Raw genomic sequence first — 20,415 nt, forward strand, 5'->3', positions numbered from 1 at the left:
CACCGTGCCTTGCCGGGCGGCCCGCACTCAGGCAAGGGCAGGGCCAGCTCTGTCCCAAAAGGGCAGGTGGCCTACAGCCCCCGCACTTCCCAGGCAGTCTGCTATCCAGGTCCAAGCCGAGCCCGGGCCGGCTTAGCTTCCTAGATCGCATGCAATCAGTCCCGTCCCGTCACACCATAGGCATGAAGGAACAGGAAGGCGGCAGTCCCCGTAGCCTTGAATGGCATGGACATGGTGCCTGGAAGCCGCTATTGCAATGCATGGGGTTGACCTGGTGTCCGGAACGGGGGTGACATTGTGCCATGAAGCACTCGTTGACTTCCAAGCGGTTGACCTGGGGCCCCAAAGTCCACACAGGCTTGCCTGGCCTTGACTTTGTGCTTGGAAGCCCTCTGAGGCTTGCCTGGGGTTGACCTGGTGCCCAAAATTCCCCTTTGGCTTGCATCGGGTTGACATTGTCCCTGGAAGCCTCCATTGGCATGCATAGGGATGACCTGGTGCCCCAAAGTCCCCTTAGGAATGCATTGGGGTGACCTGGTGTCTGGAATTCCTCCCGCCTGGCTTTCAACTCCCAGGCAAGTACGCCCCTCCCTCCCCGCCCCGGCTTAAGCCTCGGAAAAGTGTCCCCCCACCCCGGCTTCAGCCTCCTTCTCTTGCCGCCCCCCCCGCCACACCTTTTCCCCGGTTCCCCTTGCCCCCAGGCACCTCGGGCCGCCCCGCTGGGCCGGGAAGGCCCACCCAGAGGCCCGCTGCAGGCTCTAGGGTGAAGCAGCAAGCAGGGGCGTGCAGCACAACTCAGAGGCGGCCCCAGGAGCTCCGCACCGTGCTGCTCCAAAGGCTTGCCGGGCGGCCGGCGCTCAGGCAAGGGCAGGGCCAGCTCTGTCCCAAAAGGGCAGGCGGCCTACAGCCCCCACGCATCCCAGGCAGTCTCCCATCCCGGTCCAACCCGAGTCCCGTCCTGTCACACCATAGGCATGAAGGAACAGGAAGGCGGCAGTGCCCGGAGCCTTCAATGGCATGGACAGGGTGCCTGGAAGCCGCCATTGCAATGCATGGGCTTGACATGGTGCCTGTAAGTCCCCATTCCAATGCATGGGGTTGACCTGGTGCCAGAAAGTCCCCAGAGGCTTCCCTGGTGTTGACATGCAGGTTGACATTGTCCCCTGGATGCCCCCATAGGAATGCATGGGGTTCAACTGGTCCCTGGCAGTCCCCATAGGAATGCATGGGGTTGACCTGGGTTTAGGTGTCTCCCATGGGGCACAGATGTGTGGCCAAACCCTGTCGTGGAGCACACCTGAAAGCTGGGGTAATCTCGGCCACCGTCCAGGCCCTGGTTCTTCTCAGGGCTATGTGCCCCTTGGGGCCCACAGACCCTGTTGACCTTGAAGGGTGCTTACCTCCACTGCTCCTTCCTTAGCCAATCATTTCCATTGCTAAAGCTGGCCCACCAGGCAGGGAGGGAAGGTGGGGAATGCCCGCTGTGCTGTGGGCTCCAGGGGCAAAAGAGCCCCGCCCCCGGCCACAAGGGCTTGCGAGAAAGGCCAGGCAGAGCAGGGGAAGAAGACGGGCTTTCCCTGGCCGGGAACCGAACCCGGGCCGCGGCGGTGAGAGCGCCGAATCCTAACCACTAGACCACCAGGGAAGGGCCACGGGGCCTCCGCGGGCTGAGCTGGACAACGGGAGTGCCTCTGGGGCACAGGCTGCAACTTGTGGTGGCAAACGTCAGGGGCCGGGGGCGGCACTTGCCTTACACAGATGGCGGCCAGGGGCGGGCCTTCTGTCAAGGGGCGGGGCTTCAAGCTGGACGGCAGCTGTAGCCCTTCTACTCCAAGACCAGCAGGGAAGGACAGGCCAGCGCTTGGGCTGAGGCCAGGAGCGCTCTCTCTTGCCCTGTGCCATGGGCTCGGGCCTGGCTCTTCCCCTGCACGGGGTGCTGCCACCCGAGGGGGAAAGACTCTGGCGTTCACACCGGCGAGGAGGGGGACTCCAACTACCCGCCTGTGGCATGCAGCACAATCGCAGGCAAGGGGAGGGAGGCAGGGGCATCCTTGCCAGGATGGCTGAGTGGTCTAAAGCGCCAGGCTCAAGGTCACACCCTTCCCTCGTCCTGGGGGGTCCTGGTCTCCCTTTGGAGGCGTGGGTTCAAATCCCACTCCTGGCAGCAGCTTTTGGCACTCAGCGTCAGGCCGGCCTATAGCAGGGCACCAGGAGCTGGCCTCCCAGGGAGGCCAGCAAAAGCTGAGCCTGCCTCCAAGTGGGAGGCCTCCTTCCCTTTCTCCTCCCCTGCGGGCTGGGGATTCAAAAGCCGGCTTTCCCTGGCTGGGAACCGAACCCAGGCCGCGGCGGTGAAAGCGCCAAATCCTAGCCACTAGACCACCAGGGAGGACACGGGGCAGGCAGCCCTGCCCTGCCCGCCCGCCTGCCTCCATCTTGCCTCCTGCCCTGGCCCCAGGCGCCACCCCCCTGGGGCGCAGGGATTTGCTCAAGGCAGGTCTCCCAAGCCCTCGCTCCAGGGCCAGCAGCCTTCCCTTCCAGCCCTGAGCACGGGGAAAAGCTGGCCCTTCTCCACCGGGAAACAATGCCCCTGCCCACAGCCAGGGCAGGCCCCCAAGGACCTGGAGGCCTGCGCGGGCGGGCCGGCTCTTTGGAGGGGCGAAAGCGGGCTGGCGGGGTGCCACGGGAAGAAGGATGCTACAGGGAGCAGCGGGCCAGAAGGGGGCGCTCCGACCCTGAGCCGCCCACCTCACTGCACCCGACCAAAACCCACACTGCGAGTGTCTGCCCTGGCGTGCTCACATCCGGCCGCCCCCCCCCCACACCATTTCCCCGGTTCCCCTTGCCCCCAGGCACCTCGGGCAGCCCCGCTGGGCCCGCGAGACCCACCCAGAGGCCCGCTGCAGCTTCTACGGTGAAGCAGCAAGCAGGGGCGTGCAGCACAACTCAGAGGTGGCCCCATGAACTCCGCACCGTGCCTTGCCGGGCGGCCCGCACTCAGGCAAGGGCAGGGCCAGCTCTGTCCCAAAAGGGCAGGTGGCCTACAGCCCCCGCACTTCCCAGGCAGTCTGCTATCCAGGTCCAAGCCGAGCCCGGGCCGGCTTAGCTTCCTAGATCGCATGCAATCAGTCCCGTCCCGTCACACCATAGGCATGAAGGAACAGGAAGGCGGCAGTCCCCGTAGCCTTGAATGGCATGGACATGGTGCCTGGAAGCCGCTATTGCAATGCATGGGGTTGACCTGGTGTCCGGAACGGGGGTGACATTGTGCCATGAAGCACTCGTTGACTTCCAAGCGGTTGACCTGGGGCCCCAAAGTCCACACAGGCTTGCCTGGCCTTGACTTTGTGCTTGGAAGCCCTCTGAGGCTTGCCTGGGGTTGACCTGGTGCCCAAAATTCCCCTTTGGCTTGCATCGGGTTGACATTGTCCCTGGAAGCCTCCATTGGCATGCATAGGGATGACCTGGTGCCCCAAAGTCCCCTTAGGAATGCATTGGGGTGACCTGGTGTCTGGAATTCCTCCCGCCTGGCTTTCAACTCCCAGGCAAGTACGCCCCTCCCTCCCCGCCCCGGCTTAAGCCTCGGAAAAGTGTCCCCCCACCCCGGCTTCAGCCTCCTTCTCTTGCCGGCCCCCCCGCCACACCTTTTCCCCGGTTCCCCTTGCCCCCAGGCACCTCGGGCCGCCCCGCTGGGCCGGGAAGGCCCACCCAGAGGCCCGCTGCAGGCTCTAGGGTGAAGCAGCAAGCAGGGGCGTGCAGCACAACTCAGAGGCGGCCCCAGGAGCTCCGCACCGTGCTGCTCCAAAGGCTTGCCGGGCGGCCGGCGCTCAGGCAAGGGCAGGGCCAGCTCTGTCCCAAAAGGGCAGGCGGCCTACAGCCCCCACGCATCCCAGGCAGTCTCCCATCCCGGTCCAACCCGAGTCCCGTCCTGTCACACCATAGGCATGAAGGAACAGGAAGGCGGCAGTGCCCGGAGCCTTCAATGGCATGGACAGGGTGCCTGGAAGCCGCCATTGCAATGCATGGGCTTGACATGGTGCCTGTAAGTCCCCATTCCAATGCATGGGGTTGACCTGGTGCCAGAAAGTCCCCAGAGGCTTCCCTGGTGTTGACATGCAGGTTGACATTGTCCCCTGGATGCCCCCATAGGAATGCATGGGGTTCAACTGGTCCCTGGCAGTCCCCATAGGAATGCATGGGGTTGACCTGGGTTTAGGTGTCTCCCATGGGGCACAGATGTGTGGCCAAACCCTGTCGTGGAGCACACCTGAAAGCTGGGGTAATCTCGGCCACCGTCCAGGCCCTGGTTCTTCTCAGGGCTATGTGCCCCTTGGGGCCCACAGACCCTGTTGACCTTGAAGGGTGCTTACCTCCACTGCTCCTTCCTTAGCCAATCATTTCCATTGCTAAAGCTGGCCCACCAGGCAGGGAGGGAAGGTGGGGAATGCCCGCTGTGCTGTGGGCTCCAGGGGCAAAAGAGCCCCGCCCCCGGCCACAAGGGCTTGCGAGAAAGGCCAGGCAGAGCAGGGGAAGAAGACGGGCTTTCCCTGGCCGGGAATCGAACCCGGGCCGCGGCGGTGAGAGCGCCGAATCCTAACCACTAGACCACCAGGGAAGGGCCACGGGGCCTCCGCGGGCTGAGCTGGACAACGGGAGTGCCTCTGGGGCACAGGCTTCAACTTCTGGTGGCAAACGTCAGGGGCCGGGGGCGGCACTTGCCTTACACAGATGGCGGCCAGGGGCGGGCCTTCTGTCAAGGGGCGGGGCTTCAAGCTGGACGGCAGCTGTAGCCCTTCTACTCCTAGACCAGCAGGGAAGGACAGGCCAGCGCTTGGGCTGAGGCCAGGAGCGCTCTCTCTTGCCCTGTGCCATGGGCTCGGGCCTGGCTCTTCCCCTGCACGGGGTGCTGCCACCCGAGGGGGAAAGACTCTGGCGTTCACACCGGCGAGGAGGGGGACTCCAACTACCCGCCTGTGGCATGCAGCACAATCGCAGGCAAGGGGAGGGAGGCAGGGGCATCCTTGCCAGGATGGCTGAGTGGTCTAAAGCGCCAGGCTCAAGGTCACACCCTTCCCTCGTCCTGGGGGGTCCTGGTCTCCCTTTGGAGGCGTGGGTTCAAATCCCACTCCTGGCAGCAGCTTTTGGCACTCAGCGTCAGGCCGGCCTATAGCAGGGCACCAGGAGCTGGCGTCCCAGGGAGGCCAGCAAAAGCTGAGCCTGCCTCCAAGTGGGAGGCCTCCTTCCCTTTCTCCTCCCCTGCGGGCTGGGGATTCAAAAGCCGGCTTTCCCTGGCTGGGAATCGAACCCAGGCCGCGGCGGTGAAAGCGCCAAATCCTAGCCACTAGACCACCAGGGAGGACACGGGGCAGGCAGCCCTGCCCTGCCCGCCCGCCTGCCTCCATCTTGCCTCCTGCCCTGGCCCCAGGCGCCACCCCCCTGGGGCGCAGGGATTTGCTCAAGGCAGGTCTCCCAAGCCCTCGCTCCAGGGCCAGCAGCCTTCCCTTCCAGCCCTGAGCACGGGGAAAAGCTGGCCCTTCTCCACCGGGAAACAATGCCCCTGCCCACAGCCAGGGCAGGCCCCCAAGGACCTGGAGGCCTGCGCGGGCGGGCCGGCTCTTTGGAGGGGCGAAAGCGGGCTGGCGGGGTGCCACGGGAAGAAGGATGCTACAGGGAGCAGCGGGCCAGAAGGGGGCGCTCCGACCCTGAGCCGCCCACCTCACTGCACCCGACCAAAACCCACACTGCGAGTGTCTGCCCTGGCGTGCTCACATCCGGCCACCCCCTCCCCGGCACCCACTCGCCAGCCCAGGGTGTGCGGAATTCCTCCCGCCTGGGTTTGAACTCCCAGTCAATTACACCCCCCCCCGCTCCCCTCCCCGCCCCGGCTTAAGCCTCGGAAAAGTGTCCCCCCACCCCGGCTTCAGCCTCCTTCTCTTGCCGCCCCCCCCCCACACCATTTCCCCGGTTCCCCTTGCCCCCAGGCACCTCGGGCAGCCCCGCTGGGCCCGCGAGACCCACCCAGAGGCCCGCTGCAGCTTCTACGGTGAAGCAGCAAGCAGGGGCGTGCAGCACAACTCAGAGGTGGCCCCATGAACTCCGCACCGTGCCTTGCCGGGCGGCCCGCACTCAGGCAAGGGCAGGGCCAGCTCTGTCCCAAAAGGGCAGGTGGCCTACAGCCCCCGCACTTCCCAGGCAGTCTGCTATCCAGGTCCAAGCCGAGCCCGGGCCGGCTTAGCTTCCTAGATCGCATGCAATCAGTCCCGTCCCGTCACACCATAGGCATGAAGGAACAGGAAGGCGGCAGTCCCCGTAGCCTTGAATGGCATGGACATGGTGCCTGGAAGCCGCTATTGCAATGCATGGGGTTGACCTGGTGTCCGGAACGGGGGTGACATTGTGCCATGAAGCACTCGTTGACTTCCAAGCGGTTGACCTGGGGCCCCAAAGTCCACACAGGCTTGCCTGGCCTTGACTTTGTGCTTGGAAGCCCTCTGAGGCTTGCCTGGGGTTGACCTGGTGCCCAAAATTCCCCTTTGGCTTGCATCGGGTTGACATTGTCCCTGGAAGCCTCCATTGGCATGCATAGGGATGACCTGGTGCCCCAAAGTCCCCTTAGGAATGCATTGGGGTGACCTGGTGTCTGGAATTCCTCCCGCCTGGCTTTCAACTCCCAGGCAAGTACGCCCCTCCCTCCCCGCCCCGGCTTAAGCCTCGGAAAAGTGTCCCCCCACCCCGGCTTCAGCCTCCTTCTCTTGCCGCCCCCCCCGCCACACCTTTTCCCCGGTTCCCCTTGCCCCCAGGCACCTCGGGCCGCCCCGCTGGGCCGGGAAGGCCCACCCAGAGGCCCGCTGCAGGCTCTAGGGTGAAGCAGCAAGCAGGGGCGTGCAGCACAACTCAGAGGCGGCCCCAGGAGCTCCGCACCGTGCTGCTCCAAAGGCTTGCCGGGCGGCCGGCGCTCAGGCAAGGGCAGGGCCAGCTCTGTCCCAAAAGGGCAGGCGGCCTACAGCCCCCACGCATCCCAGGCAGTCTCCCATCCCGGTCCAACCCGAGTCCCGTCCTGTCACACCATAGGCATGAAGGAACAGGAAGGCGGCAGTGCCCGGAGCCTTCAATGGCATGGACAGGGTGCCTGGAAGCCGCCATTGCAATGCATGGGCTTGACATGGTGCCTGTAAGTCCCCATTCCAATGCATGGGGTTGACCTGGTGCCAGAAAGTCCCCAGAGGCTTCCCTGGTGTTGACATGCAGGTTGACATTGTCCCCTGGATGCCCCCATAGGAATGCATGGGGTTCAACTGGTCCCTGGCAGTCCCCATAGGAATGCATGGGGTTGACCTGGGTTTAGGTGTCTCCCATGGGGCACAGATGTGTGGCCAAACCCTGTCGTGGAGCACACCTGAAAGCTGGGGTAATCTCGGCCACCGTCCAGGCCCTGGTTCTTCTCAGGGCTATGTGCCCCTTGGGGCCCACAGACCCTGTTGACCTTGAAGGGTGCTTACCTCCACTGCTCCTTCCTTAGCCAATCATTTCCATTGCTAAAGCTGGCCCACCAGGCAGGGAGGGAAGGTGGGGAATGCCCGCTGTGCTGTGGGCTCCAGGGGCAAAAGAGCCCCGCCCCCGGCCACAAGGGCTTGCGAGAAAGGCCAGGCAGAGCAGGGGAAGAAGACGGGCTTTCCCTGGCCGGGAACCGAACCCGGGCCGCGGCGGTGAGAGCGCCGAATCCTAACCACTAGACCACCAGGGAAGGGCCACGGGGCCTCCGCGGGCTGAGCTGGACAACGGGAGTGCCTCTGGGGCACAGGCTGCAACTTGTGGTGGCAAACGTCAGGGGCCGGGGGCGGCACTTGCCTTACACAGATGGCGGCCAGGGGCGGGCCTTCTGTCAAGGGGCGGGGCTTCAAGCTGGACGGCAGCTGTAGCCCTTCTACTCCAAGACCAGCAGGGAAGGACAGGCCAGCGCTTGGGCTGAGGCCAGGAGCGCTCTCTCTTGCCCTGTGCCATGGGCTCGGGCCTGGCTCTTCCCCTGCACGGGGTGCTGCCACCCGAGGGGGAAAGACTCTGGCGTTCACACCGGCGAGGAGGGGGACTCCAACTACCCGCCTGTGGCATGCAGCACAATCGCAGGCAAGGGGAGGGAGGCAGGGGCATCCTTGCCAGGATGGCTGAGTGGTCTAAAGCGCCAGGCTCAAGGTCACACCCTTCCCTCGTCCTGGGGGGTCCTGGTCTCCCTTTGGAGGCGTGGGTTCAAATCCCACTCCTGGCAGCAGCTTTTGGCACTCGGCGTCAGGCCGGCCTATAGCAGGGCACCAGGAGCTGGCGTCCCAGGGAGGCCAGCAAAAGCTGAGCCTGCCTCCAAGTGGGAGGCCTCCTTCCCTTTCTCCTCCCCTGCGGGCTGGGGATTCAAAAGCCGGCTTTCCCTGGCTGGGAACCGAACCCAGGCCGCGGCGGTGAAAGCGCCAAATCCTAGCCACTAGACCACCAGGGAGGACACGGGGCAGGCAGCCCTGCCCTGCCCGCCCGCCTGCCTCCATCTTGCCTCCTGCCCTGGCCCCAGGCGCCACCCCCCTGGGGCGCAGGGATTTGCTCAAGGCAGGTCTCCCAAGCCCTCGCTCCAGGGCCAGCAGCCTTCCCTTCCAGCCCTGAGCACGGGGAAAAGCTGGCCCTTCTCCACCGGGAAACAATGCCCCTGCCCACAGCCAGGGCAGGCCCCCAAGGACCTGGAGGCCTGCGCGGGCGGGCCGGCTCTTTGGAGGGGCGAAAGCGGGCTGGCGGGGTGCCACGGGAAGAAGGATGCTACAGGGAGCAGCGGGCCAGAAGGGGGCGCTCCGACCCTGAGCCGCCCACCTCACTGCACCCGACCAAAACCCACACTGCGAGTGTCTGCCCTGGCGTGCTCACATCCGGCCGCCCCCCCCCCCACACCATTTCCCCGGTTCCCCTTGCCCCCAGGCACCTCGGGCAGCCCCGCTGGGCCCGCGAGACCCACCCAGAGGCCCGCTGCAGCTTCTACGGTGAAGCAGCAAGCAGGGGCGTGCAGCACAACTCAGAGGTGGCCCCATGAACTCCGCACCGTGCCTTGCCGGGCGGCCCGCACTCAGGCAAGGGCAGGGCCAGCTCTGTCCCAAAAGGGCAGGTGGCCTACAGCCCCCGCACTTCCCAGGCAGTCTGCTATCCAGGTCCAAGCCGAGCCCGGGCCGGCTTAGCTTCCTAGATCGCATGCAATCAGTCCCGTCCCGTCACACCATAGGCATGAAGGAACAGGAAGGCGGCAGTCCCCGTAGCCTTGAATGGCATGGACATGGTGCCTGGAAGCCGCTATTGCAATGCATGGGGTTGACCTGGTGTCCGGAACGGGGGTGACATTGTGCCATGAAGCACTCGTTGACTTCCAAGCGGTTGACCTGGGGCCCCAAAGTCCACACAGGCTTGCCTGGCCTTGACTTTGTGCTTGGAAGCCCTCTGAGGCTTGCCTGGGGTTGACCTGGTGCCCAAAATTCCCCTTTGGCTTGCATCGGGTTGACATTGTCCCTGGAAGCCTCCATTGGCATGCATAGGGATGACCTGGTGCCCCAAAGTCCCCTTAGGAATGCATTGGGGTGACCTGGTGTCTGGAATTCCTCCCGCCTGGCTTTCAACTCCCAGGCAAGTACGCCCCTCCCTCCCCGCCCCGGCTTAAGCCTCGGAAAAGTGTCCCCCCACCCCGGCTTCAGCCTCCTTCTCTTGCCGGCCCCCCCGCCACACCTTTTCCCCGGTTCCCCTTGCCCCCAGGCACCTCGGGCCGCCCCGCTGGGCCGGGAAGGCCCACCCAGAGGCCCGCTGCAGGCTCTAGGGTGAAGCAGCAAGCAGGGGCGTGCAGCACAACTCAGAGGCGGCCCCAGGAGCTCCGCACCGTGCTGCTCCAAAGGCTTGCCGGGCGGCCGGCGCTCAGGCAAGGGCAGGGCCAGCTCTGTCCCAAAAGGGCAGGCGGCCTACAGCCCCCACGCATCCCAGGCAGTCTCCCATCCCGGTCCAACCCGAGTCCCGTCCTGTCACACCATAGGCATGAAGGAACAGGAAGGCGGCAGTGCCCGGAGCCTTCAATGGCATGGACAGGGTGCCTGGAAGCCGCCATTGCAATGCATGGGCTTGACATGGTGCCTGTAAGTCCCCATTCCAATGCATGGGGTTGACCTGGTGCCAGAAAGTCCCCAGAGGCTTCCCTGGTGTTGACATGCAGGTTGACATTGTCCCCTGGATGCCCCCATAGGAATGCATGGGGTTCAACTGGTCCCTGGCAGTCCCCATAGGAATGCATGGGGTTGACCTGGGTTTAGGTGTCTCCCATGGGGCACAGATGTGTGGCCAAACCCTGTCGTGGAGCACACCTGAAAGCTGGGGTAATCTCGGCCACCGTCCAGGCCCTGGTTCTTCTCAGGGCTATGTGCCCCTTGGGGCCCACAGACCCTGTTGACCTTGAAGGGTGCTTACCTCCACTGCTCCTTCCTTAGCCAATCATTTCCATTGCTAAAGCTGGCCCACCAGGCAGGGAGGGAAGGTGGGGAATGCCCGCTGTGCTGTGGGCTCCAGGGGCAAAAGAGCCCCGCCCCCGGCCACAAGGGCTTGCGAGAAAGGCCAGGCAGAGCAGGGGAAGAAGACGGGCTTTCCCTGGCCGGGAATCGAACCCGGGCCGCGGCGGTGAGAGCGCCGAATCCTAACCACTAGACCACCAGGGAAGGGCCACGGGGCCTCCGCGGGCTGAGCTGGACAACGGGAGTGCCTCTGGGGCACAGGCTTCAACTTCTGGTGGCAAACGTCAGGGGCCGGGGGCGGCACTTGCCTTACACAGATGGCGGCCAGGGGCGGGCCTTCTGTCAAGGGGCGGGGCTTCAAGCTGGACGGCAGCTGTAGCCCTTCTACTCCTAGACCAGCAGGGAAGGACAGGCCAGCGCTTGGGCTGAGGCCAGGAGCGCTCTCTCTTGCCCTGTGCCATGGGCTCGGGCCTGGCTCTTCCCCTGCACGGGGTGCTGCCACCCGAGGGGGAAAGACTCTGGCGTTCACACCGGCGAGGAGGGGGACTCCAACTACCCGCCTGTGGCATGCAGCACAATCGCAGGCAAGGGGAGGGAGGCAGGGGCATCCTTGCCAGGATGGCTGAGTGGTCTAAAGCGCCAGGCTCAAGGTCACACCCTTCCCTCGTCCTGGGGGGTCCTGGTCTCCCTTTGGAGGCGTGGGTTCAAATCCCACTCCTGGCAGCAGCTTTTGGCACTCAGCGTCAGGCCGGCCTATAGCAGGGCACCAGGAGCTGGCGTCCCAGGGAGGCCAGCAAAAGCTGAGCCTGCCTCCAAGTGGGAGGCCTCCTTCCCTTTCTCCTCCCCTGCGGGCTGGGGATTCAAAAGCCGGCTTTCCCTGGCTGGGAATCGAACCCAGGCCGCGGCGGTGAAAGCGCCAAATCCTAGCCACTAGACCACCAGGGAGGACAGGGGGCAGGCAGCCCTGCCCTGCCCGCCCGCCTGCCTCCATCTTGCCTCCTGCCCTGGCCCCAGGCGCCACCCCCCTGGGGCGCAGGGATTTGCTCAAGGCAGGTCTCCCAAGCCCTCGCTCCAGGGCCAGCAGCCTTCCCTTCCAGCCCTGAGCACGGGGAAAAGCTGGCCCTTCTCCACCGGGAAACAATGCCCCTGCCCACAGCCAGGGCAGGCCCCCAAGGACCTGGAGGCCTGCGCGGGCGGGCCGGCTCTTTGGAGGGGCGAAAGCGGGCTGGCGGGGTGCCACGGGAAGAAGGATGCTACAGGGAGCAGCGGGCCAGAAGGGGGCGCTCCGACCCTGAGCCGCCCACCTCACTGCACCCGACCAAAACCCACACTGCGAGTGTCTGCCCTGGCGTGCTCACATCCGGCCGCCCCCCCCCCCACACCATTTCCCCGGTTCCCCTTGCCCCCAGGCACCTCGGGCAGCCCCGCTGGGCCCGCGAGACCCACCCAGAGGCCCGCTGCAGCTTCTACGGTGAAGCAGCAAGCAGGGGCGTGCAGCACAACTCAGAGGTGGCCCCATGAACTCCGCACCGTGCCTTGCCGGGCGGCCCGCACTCAGGCAAGGGCAGGGCCAGCTCTGTCCCAAAAGGGCAGGTGGCCTACAGCCCCCGCACTTCCCAGGCAGTCTGCTATCCAGGTCCAAGCCGAGCCCGGGCCGGCTTAGCTTCCTAGATCGCATGCAATCAGTCCCGTCCCGTCACACCATAGGCATGAAGGAACAGGAAGGCGGCAGTCCCCGTAGCCTTGAATGGCATGGACATGGTGCCTGGAAGCCGCTATTGCAATGCATGGGGTTGACCTGGTGTCCGGAACGGGGGTGACATTGTGCCATGAAGCACTCGTTGACTTCCAAGCGGTTGACCTGGGGCCCCAAAGTCCACACAGGCTTGCCTGGCCTTGACTTTGTGCTTGGAAGCCCTCTGAGGCTTGCCTGGGGTTGACCTGGTGCCCAAAATTCCCCTTTGGCTTGCATCGGGTTGACATTGTCCCTGGAAGCCTCCATTGGCATGCATAGGGATGACCTGGTGCCCCAAAGTCCCCTTAGGAATGCATTGGGGTGACCTGGTGTCTGGAATTCCTCCCGCCTGGCTTTCAACTCCCAGGCAAGTACGCCCCTCCCTCCCCGCCCCGGCTTAAGCCTCGGAAAAGTGTCCCCCCACCCCGGCTTCAGCCTCCTTCTCTTGCCGCCCCCCCCGCCACACCTTTTCCCCGGTTCCCCTTGCCCCCAGGCACCTCGGGCCGCCCCGCTGGGCCGGGAAGGCCCACCCAGAGGCCCGCTGCAGGCTCTAGGGTGAAGCAGCAAGCAGGGGCGTGCAGCACAACTCAGAGGCGGCCCCAGGAGCTCCGCACCGTGCTGCTCCAAAGGCTTGCCGGGCGGCCGGCGCTCAGGCAAGGGCAGGGCCAGCTGTGTCCCAAAAGGGCAGGCGGCCTACAGCCCCCACGCATCCCAGGCAGTCTCCCATCCCGGTCCAACCCGAGTCCCGTCCTGTCACACCATAGGCATGAAGGAACAGGAAGGCGGCAGTGCCCGGAGCCTTCAATGGCATGGACAGGGTGCCTGGAAGCCGCCATTGCAATGCATGGGCTTGACATGGTGCCTGTAAGTCCCCATTCCAATGCATGGGGTTGACCTGGTGCCAGAAAGTCCCCAGAGGCTTCCCTGGTGTTGACATGCAGGTTGACATTGTCCCCTGGATGCCCCCATAGGAATGCATGGGGTTCAACTGGTCCCTGGCAGTCCCCATAGGAATGCATGGGGTTGACCTGGGTTTAGGTGTCTCCCATGGGGCACAGATGTGTGGCCAAACCCTGTCGTGGAGCACACCTGAAAGCTGGGGTAATCTCGGCCACCGTCCAGGCCCTGGTTCTTCTCAGGGCTATGTGCCCCTTGGGGCCCACAGACCCTGTTGACCTTGAAGGGTGCTTACCTCCACTGCTCCTTCCTTAGCCAATCATTTCCATTGCTAAAGCTGGCCCACCAGGCAGGGAGGGAAGGTGGGGAATGCCCGCTGTGCTGTGGGCTCCAGGGGCAAAAGAGCCCCGCCCCCGGCCACAAGGGCTTGCGAGAAAGGCCAGGCAGAGCAGGGGAAGAAGACGGGCTTTCCCTGGCCGGGAATCGAACCCGGGCCGCGGCGGTGAGAGCGCCGAATCCTAACCACTAGACCACCAGGGAAGGGCCACGGGGCCTCCGCGGGCTGAGCTGGACAACGGGAGTGCCTCTGGGGCACAGGCTGCAACTTGTGGTGGCAAACGTCAGGGGCCGGGGGCGGCACTTGCCTTACACAGATGGCGGCCAGGGGCGGGCCTTCTGTCAAGGGGCGGGGCTTCAAGCTGGACGGCAGCTGTAGCCCTTCTACTCCTAGACCAGCAGGGAAGGACAGGCCAGCGCTTGGGCTGAGGCCAGGAGCGCTCTCTCTTGCCCTGTGCCATGGGCTCGGGCCTGGCTCTTCCCCTGCACGGGGTGCTGCCACCCGAGGGGGAAAGACTCTGGCGTTCACACCGGCGAGGAGGGGGACTCCAACTACCCGCCTGTGGCATGCAGCACAATCGCAGGCAAGGGGAGGGAGGCAGGGGCATCCTTGCCAGGATGGCTGAGTGGTCTAAAGCGCCAGGCTCAAGGTCACACCCTTCCCTCGTCCTGGGGGGTCCTGGTCTCCCTTTGGAGGCGTGGGTTCAAATCCCACTCCTGGCAGCAGCTTTTGGCACTCGGCGTCAGGCCGGCCTATAGCAGGGCACCAGGAGCTGGCGTCCCAGGGAGGCCAGCAAAAGCTGAGCCTGCCTCCAAGTGGGAGGCCTCCTTCCCTTTCTCCTCCCCTGCGGGCTGGGGATTCAAAAGCCGGCTTTCCCTGGCTGGGAATCGAACCCAGGCCGCGGCGGTGAAAGCGCCAAATCCTAGCCACTAGACCACCAGGGAGGACACGGGGCAGGCAGCCCTGCCCTGCCCGCCCGCCTGCCTCCATCTTGCCTCCTGCCCTGGCCCCAGGCGCCACCCCCCTGGGGCGCAGGGATTTGCTCAAGGCAGGTCTCCCAAGCCCTCGCTCCAGGGCCAGCAGCCTTCCCTTCCAGCCCTGAGCACGGGGAAAAGCTGGCCCTTCTCCACCGGGAAACAATGCCCCTGCCCACAGCCAGGGCAGGCCCCCAAGGACCTGGAGGCCTGCGCGGGCGGGCCGGCTCTTTGGAGGGGCGAAAGCGGGCTGGCGGGGTGCCACGGGAAGAAGGATGCTACAGGGAGCAGCGGGCCAGAAGGGGGCGCTCCGACCCTGAGCTGCCCACCTCACTGCACCCGACCAAAACCCACACTGCGAGTGTCTGCCCTGGCGTGCTCACATCCGGCCACCCCCTCCCCGGCACCCACTCGCCAGCCCAGGGTGTGCGGAATTCCTCCCGCCTGGGTTTGAACTCCCAGTCAATTACACCCCCCCCCGCTCCCCTCCCCGCCCCGGCTTAAGCCTCGGAAAAGTGTCCCCCCACCCCGGCTTCAGCCTCCTTCTCTTGCCGCCCCCCCCACACCATTTCCCCGGTTCCCCTTGCCCCCAGGCACCTCGGGCAGCCCCGCTGGGCCCGCGAGACCCACCCAGAGGCCCGCTGCAGCTTCTACGGTGAAGCAGCAAGCAGGGGCGTGCAGCACAACTCAGAGGTGGCCCCATGAACTCCGCACCGTGCCTTGCCGGGCGGCCCGCACTCAGGCAAGGGCAGGGCCAGCTCTGTCCCAAAAGGGCAGGTGGCCTACAGCCCCCGCACTTCCCAGGCAGTCTGCTATCCAGGTCCAAGCCGAGCCCGGGCCGGCTTAGCTTCCTAGATCGCATGCAATCAGTCCCGTCCCGTCACACCATAGGCATGAAGGAACAGGAAGGCGGCAGTCCCCGTAGCCTTGAATGGCATGGACATGGTGCCTGGAAGCCGCTATTGCAATGCATGGGGTTGACCTGGTGTCCGGAACGGGGGTGACATTGTGCCATGAAGCACTCGTTGACTTCCAAGCGGTTGACCTGGGGCCCCAAAGTCCACACAGGCTTGCCTGGCCTTGACTTTGTGCTTGGAAGCCCTCTGAGGCTTGCCTGGGGTTGACCTGGTGCCCAAAATTCCCCTTTGGCTTGCATCGGGTTGACATTGTCCCTGGAAGCCTCCTTTGGCATGCATAGGGATGACCTGGTGCCCCAAAGTCCCCTTAGGAATGCATTGGGGTGACCTGGTGTCTGGAATTCCTCCCGCCTGGCTTTCAACTCCCAGGCAAGTACGCCCCTCCCTCCCCGCCCCGGCTTAAGCCTCGGAAAAGTGTCCCCCCACCCCGGCTTCAGCCTCCTTCTCTTGCCGGCCCCCCCGCCACACCTTTTCCCCGGTTCCCCTTGCCCCCAGGCACCTCGGGCCGCCCCGCTGGGCCGGGAAGGCCCACCCAGAGGCCCGCTGCAGGCTCTAGGGTGAAGCAGCAAGCAGGGGCGTGCAGCACAACTCAGAGGCGGCCCCAGGAGCTCCGCACCGTGCTGCTCCAAAGGCTTGCCGGGCGGCCGGCGCTCAGGCAAGGGCAGGGCCAGCTGTGTCCCAAAAGGGCAGGCGGCCTACAGCCCCCACGCATCCCAGGCAGTCTCCCATCCCGGTCCAACCCGAGTCCCGTCCTGTCACACCATAGGCATGAAGGAACAGGAAGGCGGCAGTGCCCGGAGCCTTCAATGGCATGGACAGGGTGCCTGGAAGCCGCCATTGCAATGCATGGGCTTGACATGGTGCCTGTAAGTCCCCATTCCAATGCATGGGGTTGACCTGGTGCCAGAAAGTCCCCAGAGGCTTCCCTGGTGTTGACATGCAGGTTGACATTGTCCCCTGGATGCCCCCATAGGAATGCATGGGGTTCAACTGGTCCCTGGCAGTCCCCATAGGAATGCATGGGGTTGACCTGGGTTTAGGTGTCTCCCATGGGGCACAGATGTGTGGCCAAACCCTGTCGTGGAGCACACCTGAAAGCTGGGGTAATCTCGGCCACCGTCCAGGCCCTGGTTCTTCTCAGGGCTATGTGCCCCTTGGGGCCCACAGACCCTGTTGACCTTGAAGGGTGCTTACCTCCACTGCTCCTTCCTTAGCCAATCATTTCCATTGCTAAAGCTGGCCCACCAGGCAGGGAGGGAAGGTGGGGAATGCCCGCTGTGCTGTGGGCTCCAGGGGCAAAAGAGCCCCGCCCCCGGCCACAAGGGCTTGCGAGAAAGGCCAGGCAGAGCAGGGGAAGAAGACGGGCTTTCCCTGGCCGGGAATCGAACCCGGGCCGCGGCGGTGAGAGCGCCGAATCCTAACCACTAGACCACCAGGGAAGGGCCACGGGGCCTCCGCGGGCTGAGCTGGACAACGGGAGTGCCTCTGGGGCACAGGCTGCAACTTGTGGTGGCAAACGTCAGGGGCCGGGGGCGGCACTTGCCTTACACAGATGGCGGCCAGGGGCGGGCCTTCTGTCAAGGGGCGGGGCTTCAAGCTGGACGGCAGCTGTAGCCCTTCTACTCCTAGACCAGCAGGGAAGGACAGGCCAGCGCTTGGGCTGAGGCCAGGAGCGCTCTCTCTTGCCCTGTGCCATGGGCTCGGGCCTGGCTCTTCCCCTGCACGGGGTGCTGCCACCCGAGGGGGAAAGACTCTGGCGTTCACACCGGCGAGGAGGGGGACTCCAACTACCCGCCTGTGGCATGCAGCACAGTCGCAGGCAAGGGGAGGGATGCAGGGGTATCCTTGCTCAAGGCAGGTCTCCCAAGCTCTCGCTCCAGGGTCAGCAGCCTTCCCTTGCACCCCTGAGCACTGGGAAAAGAAGAATCTTAACCACTCCTGGCAACGCTACCTATGCAGTCATGCACTCATCTGCAGAGTGCGTCTGCTCCTGGTAGCAGTCTATCTTTTGTAGCACAGGAGATTCAATGGGTAGAGTTGGAATCCCCTGGCCAAGGTAGGATGTGTCACCTCCGGATTGCGATAGCAGGTCATCCTAGGGTCTAGTCCTGGGTATGACCAAAGGCTGCCCTCGACTGAGTCTTGTGGCCAGAGTAGTGGGGCTGCTTGTGGTGGGGTAGCTCCTTGGAAGTGGCACTGGTGGCAAATCCCGGGGGAAGGGTGAGTATGGGGCAACACAAAACCTCAGGTTGCCAACTGCCCTCAGGGTCAGTGCCTGCCGGGGAAAGACTAGAAGACCACATCCTAAGAGACAAGCACTGAACGGATGTTTCTAGCAGTCTGAGGGCCCAAGATGGGTTGGCTAGAGACCACAGCCAGGGCAGTTCCCAGCATGACTAGAGAGCTCATGGGCCTAGGGTGCCAGTCGGGGTCAGAACGGAGCCCAGGGGAAGGCCTGAAAGGGCTTGAGCCTGCAGAAGGGCCAGATGATAGTAGAGGAAGCAGCCAGAATTTGACCCATGGACTCTCAAGTGGGCCATGCAGGACCAGGGCCCAAGAGGGGTCAAAAGGTCCAGGAGGGACCACTGCAGAGGCTGCCAGAGCTTGGGGTGCCTGGAGATCTGAATTGGCTCAAGGAAGGGCCAGGACCTTGGGCTGGATAGGATGAAGGTCAATGTATGGCCACAGCCAGAGAGGCCATGGGGGTGGGCTGCCTCTGAGAGATGGGGCAGATTGTTTCACACTCATCCTGTTACGGGGGAAAGAGGTAGAAAGCCTCAGTCAGCATTTGGTTTTCTTCCTCCCAGTTTGACCCTTTCAAACACTATGCCATGAGTCGCCCTTCACCTGTGGTGTTTGAGGTGTCCCCATCGCTAATGGCTCCCTTGTCCTTATAATCTCTGGTCCATTTTTCTTCAGGGCTTTTTTGGTCAGAACCTAAACATTTGCTTCGTCACGCTGGCCCTCTTCCCCACACTTCCTCTGCACCAATGCATGCTCTCTCCTTTGCAGAGACAAGTTTGGCAACTGTTGATCCTTCTGTATCATAGCATATGTATGAGAGGCCACTCAGACCTTGGATGCATATGCCTAGGCAGGAGTTTTTTGGAGGCGTGGAGGCTTCCCAGACCTTCCATCCCCATTTTAGGGCACTGAGACAGAATCCAAAGGCCAGACTGAATCCAAACGTTTCGTCCCTCCATGGCTGTAGTTGTATAAGCACCCAGGCCTTCTGTGTGACAGACGAGGATTTTACCACTGAACCACAGGGTAAGCCGCAGCAGACACAAGTAAGTGTGTAGATGTAACCCTTCTGCTGAGCATCTGTCAGCAGCTAGAAAGGCCAGGTTCAATTTTGGGGATACCAAATATATTTTACTGTGGCTTGAGCCTCCAAACAGTCTACCTGGGAAACACTAATTGAATTACTAGGGTGGCCAATAAAACCAACAACCCTTTCTTTGCAAGCAGTGTAAACACAAAAACAAATTTATTACAAAGCATGAAGAAAAACAAATGTAGACAACACTAGCTATAATTTTAAAACACTACAAACTACAAAACAAAGTCTATGGGTGGCACTGGTCACTGCCCATACCCAGGTAGTCCGGGACGTGGCACTCCCCAAAGGGTAGTTCTGGGGGCCTGCACCCCTACACCTGCCTTTCAGCAATGGGCTGGAGCGGGGGCCCACACCAGAGTCCAACAAGCTGCTCTGTGGGTCCACTGTGCTGCAGGGAGCTGCTAGACAGCGTAGGTCAGGCTGCGTTGCAAAGGGTCCCTCGTTGCTCCCTGCAAAACTGTAGTGCTGATCCTCACCCCTGTGTGGTGGGTTTGAGGAGTTAACGGCCCTTCATCAGCATATCACATCCCCAAGTTTTTAGTCCTACTTGATGGGAAACTGCCAGAGACCTCAGAGAACAGCCAGCCAAACAGCAAAAGAGCCTGGCCAGCAACCAGCACCAACCGTGCTGCATTGGTCAGGACATAGAGCCACAAAAGCAACATGTGCCAGGCCCAAAACGTGCCAGGCCCGGATACACAGCAAACCCACACACAGCAGGGCTCAGCAATATGCCTGTACTGAGACACAACTGCTGTAAAACAATAACAAGGGGACTCAGGCCTGAACATGCAACAAAAGAGCACCAGACCTACTTGACTGTGACTTGGACTTAGGCTGAGACCTAACAGCTAGGAAACAACAAAAGGGGAGCCAGGCCTATTTTGGCTTGGGCCTGAACTGGAACTAGTGCCCAACCACACTGCTTGGTTGGGGCATAAACTGCAAAAGGGACAGAAGAAGGCTTTCTGCAGCAAAAAGCCAACCAGGCTCATACACCACTGAGGCCTGGATAAACAAGAAGTACCAGGGCTTAACCCCGGGCCCAAATATGCCAACCAACATATGGCTGGGGTGCAGTGCCACACCGGTGGGCTGAAAGGCGGCAACTGTAAAACAGCAAAAAGGACCCGAGCTGACGGCATTGTCTTAGCTATAGCACCTCACAGAGACACTGCAATCCCCAATGCGGTTCTGCCAGGACCCTGTTGTCTGGTCAGTCTCCACTAGGGAATGACACTCCCCTGGCATCATCCCACTCAAGGCCTGCACAGGCAGTAGCTGCCAGGACCCTGTTCCTGGGCAGCCCGCACTAGGGGAGGATAGACTCATGGCATCCTCCCACTCAAGGTCTGTGTGGCCAAACCAGCCAGCAAGACACGTAGCTGGGGGTCAGCGACAGCTATGCTGAACCCAAAAGAAGTTGCAACAGCAACTAAAACATGCCAGGCTCTCATCCCTGGCCCACAGCACACCAGCAAAACTGCCAGTCTCCAACCTGAGCCAGTTTGCTGCAGGGATTGATGTTCCCCCCCCCCCCCCTGCCATCATCCTGCTCCAAACCCAGAAAACAAAAGGGGAAAGGAGAGGGAGAGAACAGAGGGCCTCATGCCCCAAGACAGACTCTCTCTCCCTCTACCTGAGGCTTTCCCTTCACAAAGCTTCAGTTTGCTTTGGCAGTGAAAAGCAGGGTGGTGGGGAGCTTTT

The 20,415-nt window shown here is 63.1% G+C and overlaps 16 non-coding genes across 16 annotated transcripts; 5 read left to right on the forward strand and 11 right to left on the reverse strand.

Annotated features, from left to right (window-relative positions):
• Nucleotides 1–1,573: 1,573 nt before the first annotated feature.
• On the reverse strand, nt 1,574–1,645 carry TRNAE-CUC (transfer RNA glutamic acid (anticodon CUC)). The gene has a single exon. It is a non-coding gene; the product is annotated as a tRNA-Glu (tRNA).
• A 408-nt stretch (nt 1,646–2,053) lies between these two features.
• TRNAL-CAA (transfer RNA leucine (anticodon CAA)) lies at nt 2,054–2,164 on the forward strand. Its single transcript has 2 exons — nt 2,054–2,091; nt 2,119–2,164. It is a non-coding gene; the product is annotated as a tRNA-Leu (tRNA).
• Nucleotides 2,165–2,314: 150 nt separating this feature from the next.
• On the reverse strand, nt 2,315–2,386 carry TRNAE-UUC (transfer RNA glutamic acid (anticodon UUC)). Its single transcript has one exon. It is a non-coding gene; the product is annotated as a tRNA-Glu (tRNA).
• Nucleotides 2,387–4,540: 2,154 nt separating this feature from the next.
• Nucleotides 4,541–4,612, reverse strand: TRNAE-CUC (transfer RNA glutamic acid (anticodon CUC)). Its single transcript has one exon. It is a non-coding gene; the product is annotated as a tRNA-Glu (tRNA).
• A 408-nt stretch (nt 4,613–5,020) lies between these two features.
• TRNAL-CAA (transfer RNA leucine (anticodon CAA)) lies at nt 5,021–5,131 on the forward strand. Its single transcript has 2 exons — nt 5,021–5,058; nt 5,086–5,131. It is a non-coding gene; the product is annotated as a tRNA-Leu (tRNA).
• Nucleotides 5,132–5,281: 150 nt separating this feature from the next.
• Nucleotides 5,282–5,353, reverse strand: TRNAE-UUC (transfer RNA glutamic acid (anticodon UUC)). Its single transcript has one exon. It is a non-coding gene; the product is annotated as a tRNA-Glu (tRNA).
• A 2,316-nt stretch (nt 5,354–7,669) lies between these two features.
• On the reverse strand, nt 7,670–7,741 carry TRNAE-CUC (transfer RNA glutamic acid (anticodon CUC)). Its single transcript has one exon. It is a non-coding gene; the product is annotated as a tRNA-Glu (tRNA).
• Nucleotides 7,742–8,149: 408 nt separating this feature from the next.
• TRNAL-CAA (transfer RNA leucine (anticodon CAA)) lies at nt 8,150–8,260 on the forward strand. The gene is made up of 2 exons: nt 8,150–8,187; nt 8,215–8,260. It is a non-coding gene; the product is annotated as a tRNA-Leu (tRNA).
• A 150-nt stretch (nt 8,261–8,410) lies between these two features.
• Nucleotides 8,411–8,482, reverse strand: TRNAE-UUC (transfer RNA glutamic acid (anticodon UUC)). The gene has a single exon. It is a non-coding gene; the product is annotated as a tRNA-Glu (tRNA).
• Nucleotides 8,483–10,637: 2,155 nt separating this feature from the next.
• On the reverse strand, nt 10,638–10,709 carry TRNAE-CUC (transfer RNA glutamic acid (anticodon CUC)). Its single transcript has one exon. It is a non-coding gene; the product is annotated as a tRNA-Glu (tRNA).
• A 408-nt stretch (nt 10,710–11,117) lies between these two features.
• Nucleotides 11,118–11,228, forward strand: TRNAL-CAA (transfer RNA leucine (anticodon CAA)). Its single transcript has 2 exons — nt 11,118–11,155; nt 11,183–11,228. It is a non-coding gene; the product is annotated as a tRNA-Leu (tRNA).
• Nucleotides 11,229–11,378: 150 nt separating this feature from the next.
• On the reverse strand, nt 11,379–11,450 carry TRNAE-UUC (transfer RNA glutamic acid (anticodon UUC)). Its single transcript has one exon. It is a non-coding gene; the product is annotated as a tRNA-Glu (tRNA).
• A 2,155-nt stretch (nt 11,451–13,605) lies between these two features.
• Nucleotides 13,606–13,677, reverse strand: TRNAE-CUC (transfer RNA glutamic acid (anticodon CUC)). The gene has a single exon. It is a non-coding gene; the product is annotated as a tRNA-Glu (tRNA).
• A 408-nt stretch (nt 13,678–14,085) lies between these two features.
• TRNAL-CAA (transfer RNA leucine (anticodon CAA)) lies at nt 14,086–14,196 on the forward strand. The gene is made up of 2 exons: nt 14,086–14,123; nt 14,151–14,196. It is a non-coding gene; the product is annotated as a tRNA-Leu (tRNA).
• A 150-nt stretch (nt 14,197–14,346) lies between these two features.
• Nucleotides 14,347–14,418, reverse strand: TRNAE-UUC (transfer RNA glutamic acid (anticodon UUC)). Its single transcript has one exon. It is a non-coding gene; the product is annotated as a tRNA-Glu (tRNA).
• Nucleotides 14,419–16,732: 2,314 nt separating this feature from the next.
• Nucleotides 16,733–16,804, reverse strand: TRNAE-CUC (transfer RNA glutamic acid (anticodon CUC)). The gene has a single exon. It is a non-coding gene; the product is annotated as a tRNA-Glu (tRNA).
• Nucleotides 16,805–20,415: the final 3,611 nt, after the last annotated feature.

This window comes from Alligator mississippiensis, chromosome 15 (assembly GCF_030867095.1).
Source record: "Alligator mississippiensis isolate rAllMis1 chromosome 15, rAllMis1, whole genome shotgun sequence".
In the NCBI taxonomy this organism is placed as follows: Eukaryota; Metazoa; Chordata; order Crocodylia; family Alligatoridae; genus Alligator; species Alligator mississippiensis.